Below are 7,054 nucleotides of genomic sequence, written 5' to 3' on the forward strand. Positions count from 1 at the left end.
ATAGATTCACAATAGAACAGATTCAGACATAAAAGACCTGTAAATGGGTCACAGTGTTGGATGAATGTATGTAGGCTTGGGAGAGAGAAGAAAAGGAATATAAAGAATAAAGTTAATGTCTTAAAAAAAAAGGTAAAGTCTTTAAAGAGACAGAGTACAGATAGTTATAGATTAAAAGAAATAAAGAAAAATAAGCAATGTAAAAAAGGAAATTTCACATAGAGTCTGGATTATGTACATTGCATTTTCTTTAAAATTTTTGACTGTGAAGAAGCTAAGTAGAGAGAGACATTTTATTTTATGGGCTGTCAAGCTAAATCAGAATGGATATCATAAGGGTGGTATTATGATTTCAGAATGTGGCTCTAAGGATATGATGCTTTGGAGAGGGTCTTCTTTTGTTTTCACAGAAGATGAGACCCTGTGGATTGCTTCTATCCCAATATGGTATGATAGACCACGTCCTCCTAAAAGGTTGCAGCAGTGAACACCTTCAGAAAATCACTTCACCCAACTGCTGACTGAGATGAAGCTGGCACACAGGGTATACCATGAAAGACCAGATTAACAGCACCCCTGTACAGCAGAAAGAAGTTTGGAGAGAAATAATTATGCCCATATTCCCAAATATTGTTTACAAATGTTCTTTTACATTTAAAGGGGGATATGATATAGATATGAATAATTTGCACTGGTATAGATTTTAAGGTCAATTTTGTTATATGTATATGTATTTCTGATCTTGATTAAGGTATTGTGATTGTGTAGTTTATTTAAAAATGTAATGCATAATTATTAAATATAGGTTGTTAATGGATGATCATCAATAATATTCAAGCTTGTAGTCACATTAGTTAGATTTTCTAGATATATAGAGATGTATTTCAGTTAAATAGGTATTCTTCTATCTTTTAAAGACTACAGAATATGGCATTTAAAATGTTTTAATAACTTAGGAATTTTCATGACAATGAGACACGTCTGCTCCTGGCAGCAGCAATCTACTTCGAGAGGAAGATGGGCATCAAAGAGGATCCTTATGGAGTTTGATAGTCATCTGGGCAAGAAACTGTTCTTGCCTAGACTGTTGCATAAACTGGACACAGAGAACCCTCAGAGAGAGGACTACTGAACTTGCCTAAAGGTGAGATGGTCTTTCAGGGTTCCTGCTTCGTGAGAGTCTGCGAGACATTCTGAAGGACACAAATAAAAGTGACTGAACTATCTTTGAAATTTCCTGCTTCATTGAAAAGTCTGCTAGATACGATGGGCCTGAAGGCTGAAGATGAATGCCCCAGCCGTACAGAGGAACTTTGGGTGACTGTCCAGGCAGTGAGATGTCTCTGTCACTTCTAGAGTTTTGGAAGTTTCTTACCTCTTGTTTACTTAGGTAATAATATATCCTTCTGGAGTCTTTTATGGAGTTGAAGAATAGATAGATAGTTATTGTTTTCCTTAGTTATAATACAAAATAAAGTAGATATAAATATTTTAACTGTAATTCTTGCTTGATAACTGTTTTGTTATATATAATTTTACTAAGTTAAAGTTAAAGCCTTTCTTTTTTTGTTTAAACAGAAAAAGGGGAAATGACAGAGGAAGATTGTCTGTCTATGTGTTACTCTCATTGGTTAATAAAGAAACTGTCTTGGCTTTTTTGATAGGGCAGGATTTAGATAGGTGGAGTAGAAAGAACAGAATGTTGGGAGAAAGAAAGCATAGTTGGTCAGACGCCATGGAGCCAGCCCCCAGGTCAGATATACTGAATCTTTTTCGGTAAGCCACCACCTTGTGGTGCTACACACATTAACATTAATGGGTTAATCAAGATATGAGAATTAGCCAATAAGAGGCTGGAACTAATGGGCCAGGCAGTGTTTAAATGAATAGAGTGTATGTTATTATTTCAGGTGTAAAGCTAGCTACGCAAGAACCGGGCGGGCAAAAGCAAGCCTGCTCATCTGTACTCACTACAATTCTTTTAACTTAAATTAGCTTGTTTCTCTTTATCTACATTTTGTCTTGGTGGTTTCTATCTTTCCTTCTTTCTGTATATCTTGATTTTCTGCTGTCTTCATGTCTGACTGATGCCTGCCTGGTTTCTGGTCCTGGTTGTGTCCCTTTCTTTCTCCCTCATTCTCTTTCTTTCTCTCCTCTCTGGATTTGTTTATTATCACTGCCTGCCTACCTACCAGCCCTTCCCCCTTCCCATTCCTGCATAGCTATTGGTAGTTCAGCTTATTATTAGACTAATTATGTGCCTTATGCAGGAAAACTGAAACAGCAACACATCTTTACATAATTAAACAAATGCAGCATTAAACAAATGTAACAGACTTCTACCTAGTTTAAGCATTTTTTCTCAGCATAAACAAATCTAACACATCTTTGTCTAGTTAAATTAATAACAAAAATCAAGTACCATCTTATATTTTTATGAATTTGAATGGAGATAAAAATAAATTGTGTGAGTGTGTAAGTATGTTAATGGCCCACTGATCACACCATTAGAGAATGAAATAGGAGATAAGCATCTATCACAAACACAAGGTTTCTATTTTCCTTATTCCCTAAATTCTTTTTTATGGTATTTATTTATTTATTTATATATTTATTTAAGATTTCTGTCTCTTCCCTGCCACCGCCTCACATTTCCCCCCCCCCCCCCCAACCGAGCCCCCCCCCCCCTCCCTTGTCAGCCCAGAGAGCCATCAGGGTTCCCTGCCCTGTTTCCAGAATTTTTGTATTGTTTTTATCACTTAATTTTCCATATATTTTCAAGAACACTTATATCTACATTAAAACAAATAGGATGGGAGAGCTCAAATACTATAATTTGCTTTTAATGAAATATATTTGGGAAACATCTTTCCTCATAAATACATGTGGATCTTCTTTGTATTAAGCTTTGGCAAAATATTAGAGAACTAAATGAAATTTGTCCATAGGCAACTGATTTTGATCTAGAAAATGACAATGTTTAAGTATTTAATATTCTGTTTTATTGTGACATATCATATTGTAAGTGATTTCTTCAATCATTTGACAATGGAAATGTTGGAAGATGTCTGTGTTTTATATGTAACATTCTTACAATCGTTGAATGCGTTCTGGCATATTTATGGGAATAAGAAGTACTTATGTTTTTCTTTTTTAAGGTTTCACTTTCTGAGAAATTAGAACAAAACAAATAAAACAATAGATATGACTAAGTTCCTTGCTAGCACTAAGTAGTACAGGTTTTACAGATGTTAAAAAGCAAGTTAGTATTAATATTATGCAGTTCTAAAGCACATATTAATGACAAAATAATAGTTCTCTATGTATAAATGTGAATGTTATAAAGTGGCAAAAGAAGATTGTGTCAGATCCATCATAGTGAACTCATATAGAGGAAACATTAAAAATACCTCTATCCAAGCAGCCTAATAGCTAGAAAACAGGGAGCAATAAAGCTTATCTGCATTATAAGCTTTAGTATTCACCTACTGTCCACAGAATGCTCCAAAATAAACACTTGCAAAGATGAAAAAACCTGATATTTCCTATTTAAGACCAACTGCCAGGTGACTATTCTTATTATTTAAACAAAGCTAAATAGAAGGAATGTTCAAGGTAAAGATAGTTCTGATTAAACCCCTAGGTCTTCAGACAATTGAGAAACACCTGGGTAATTGGATCCAGTTTGCTATTATTACATTCTTTTTCCATCCACTTCTTGGTGATATGGTAATCGGAAGGTATCTTTATTTTCTTCTCTATAAAAAATGTCAAATTTTTAACATGTGCCAGAAGCTGCCATCTTGTGTTCCAAATTTTTAAAGTTATGTTTAATTGTCTTAATTTTGTGAATCTGGAAAAGTAATCTCTTGTTATATGATGTCATTCAAGGTGCACTGTTGAGTCTTCTTGGAAGCTGGTTAACCCTTTTTTTTGTTGGGAACATTTTAAGAACAGTGAAACAGGTCTGCATCATTGACACATCAGTAGTTCTCATTTCTTGTAGATGGCAGTGAAAATGTCCATCTACGTTCTGAAAGCATTTTGATTGTCTTTGGTCTTGATTATTCACTGTTTTACTTGACAGGTGCTGACATCGAGCCCAGAGCCTAATCCTCAAACATTCATTGTCCCTCCTTGCCTGCATCACAGTCAAGGTACACAGAAGATTTCAAAATTATTTATTAACATTTCTTACTTTCTGGTTTGTTTTGATTCCTGGTCTAGCAAATTTTATTGTGGCTATTGTGGCTCTGCACACACTCACTTGGCTTTTGTCCCAGGGCCAGCTGAAAATGGAGAGCTGGCATGTGGAGCTTCTGTGTGACCCCCCACAACATCTTGTCACACGTAGTCTTAGGTGGAGGTCTGGGTTGGGACACTTACAGCACAGCACAGCTGAAGGATGCCTTCTCTAGGACACAGGAGATGTCATTGTGGACCCTTTATGTCTTGTGTACCAGATTCTTAGTGGGGTCCCTTCTTTGGGTCTTTTGGATAGAGGGCTGGGCTTCATTGCCCACTCCTCTTCTGGAACTTTTGTTTCTTAGCTGGACCAATCTGATTCTGGAGCGCTGGCCTCTTGACTTGTTTTTGCATTTGTTTCTTCAAGTGACACATCAAATTGTCATGACTCATCCTGTCATTTGTCTCTTCTTTCTCCCCTTCTTCCTCCTCCCCTTCTGTACAGGGTAGTTCTGAGTATTTTATCATTGCTGGCTACTGAGGAACACAGGACCTGAGCCATCCAGGAGATGTAAAAGTTATTGGAGGACAAAGCTTCTTTTCTGTTATAATGATCATGAGCCCAACTGAGGCCTTTTAGTGAAACAGTGGTTGCCACCTATCCTCCTGGTATGCTGGGTGAAGGATTTCCATAGGATTCACCTCTTCTTTGATTTTCTTTTCATTCAAATCAAGCTGAGCATCATTTTACAGCTCTCCTTCCTCTTCTTTGAGTCAAATGGTACAGGAGTTGGCTGCTGCAGAGCCAGGTCCTTACAGAGTTCTCAGCCTCACTTCAGGTATAGTGATGACTCATGCCACTTTACTGGGTGGTTTGTTGAAATGTTTGTGCAGAAGTTGGTCTGCATGGACTTCTCTTTGTATCTCAGTTACTGTTACCCTCTGCTGATTGATATAGAGGCCAGTTAGCAGGTAGCATTTAGTGAAGAAGGCTTACTCAAGGTCAAAGAATGCTAGTGTGATGCCAGTTAGGTTGTCCATCTTTCTCCTTATTTCAGTCTCACTGAATTCAGAGATTTGCCAGGAAATTTAATTTCCAATATGCCATTTATTGTTATCAAAAGAGAGCCAATTAGTGAAATAAATTATCAATTTGTGAGAGTCATAGCCTGAGTTAGTGGTTCACTCGTTTTTGTCGAGACTAAAGTTGAATGCTGGAGCTGCCTTTCCCCATTGTTGTCTGCTCTGTTTCCAACTTTTTCCCAAATGTTACATGTTCTGTGAGAGAGAAAAACGTGCTTCAGAGAACTGTAGAGTCCTCTAGAGGGTAAAACAATGACTAGGAATGGAATCCTTCTGGTCAATATCAATATCTAAGAAACCCAGAGTGTCAGTCTATCCTAGAATGAATCATTATCATTTGAGTTTTGAAGCAGCTATATTACTAATTAGTTTTCTAGGTCTGTGGTGGTTTGAATAGTAATACCCCCCACAGACTCATGTGTTTGAATGCTTGGCCCATAGAAAGTAGCAGTATTAGGAGGTTTGGCCTTGTTGGAGGAACTGTGTCACTGTGAAGCCAGGCTTTGAAATTTCAGAAGCTCAAATAAGTTTAGCATAGGATTCACTTCTGCTGCCTACAGATCAAGATGTAGAACTCTTAGCTTCTTCTCTAGCACCATGTCTACTGGCATGCTGCCATGTTTTCTACCATGATGATAATAGGCACAACCTCTGGAATTGTAAGTCAGCCCCAATTAAATGTTTCTAGTTATTAAACCTTGCTGTGGATATCAACACAGCTCCTGCCTGCTGTATGTCTAGAGACTCATACATGGTTCTCCTGTAGCCATTGAGTGCCATGCTGATTCCAGAAGCCTGGGCTGCCTCCTGGAACTGAGTTGGGGTCAAAGAGCCATGCTGCCCCTGGGGCCATACTGATCTGGGTGACCTTTGTCATCACCTGGGGTCATGGGAACAGCTAGGCCTAGGCTGCTGCCAAGGACCATGTCTGTGCCCATGATCCTACTGCAGCTGAGGTCCATGTTGATGCCCATGCCCTCACAGAGCCACCAAAGGCCACATGAAGCCTGGGGTCTGGGCCACATCCTATGGGCCTTGTTGGTGTCCAGGGGTCATGCTGCCATCAGAGCCATCCTGACCTGAGTGCCCAGAGCTACCACTCAGGTAAAGAATGTGGACCAGGCCATGTCTAGGTCAATGCTGCAGCAGGGGTCTGCACTGAACTCTGTGGCACCGGTTGCCACTAAGACACATACAGAGGCCCAGGGTCTGGGCCAGAGCCTGCTATTTGGGTGGAGTTGGGGGAGAGGGGAGGCATGTCACAACAGGAGCCATCCAGATATGTGTGACCTGCACTACCACCCGTTCCCAGGGTGTCATCTGCGCTCAGGTTGCCAGTAAGGGCCATATCTGAGTTTGCAGCCTTGTAGCAGCCAGAGTCCACATTGACAAACATGGCTTAAGTTACCACCAAAGATCATGAAGAAGCCGGAGATTAAACCAGTCACTTGAGTCTGGGTTGGTATCCGAGGACCAGAGTGCAGCCATGTCTGAGTGGTCTCTGCTTCTACTCAATGACCTGGTGGCATCTGGGCCTGAGCTGCAGTTGAGGGCAATGTCAGGATCCATGGCCCTATTGCAGCCAGCGACTGTGTAGATGCCCGATGCTCCTGTTGCCATCAAATGCTGTGCAGACACCCAAGATCAAGGACCAACTTAGTGTCTTGGAGCCACACCGGTACTGTGGGCAGTGGTGATGTCCAGGCACGGCTGCTGCTAAGGACCATGATGGAATCCATGATCTTACTGTGGCTGAAGATCTGACCTAAGGTCAAGCTTCTGTATT

The 7,054-nt window shown here is 39.8% G+C and overlaps 1 pseudogene; it reads right to left on the minus strand.

Annotated features, from left to right (window-relative positions):
- Positions 1–4,512: 4,512 nt before the first annotated feature.
- Positions 4,513–6,664, minus strand: LOC126504541 (nucleoplasmin-2-like; annotated as a pseudogene).
- Positions 6,665–7,054: the final 390 nt, after the last annotated feature.

The sequence above is a fragment of the Alexandromys fortis genome, unplaced genomic scaffold (assembly GCF_014885135.2).
Source record: "Alexandromys fortis isolate MF-2015 unplaced genomic scaffold, M_Fortis_MF-2015_v1.1 scaffold_12, whole genome shotgun sequence".
Lineage (NCBI taxonomy): Eukaryota > Metazoa > Chordata > Mammalia > Rodentia > Cricetidae > Alexandromys > Alexandromys fortis.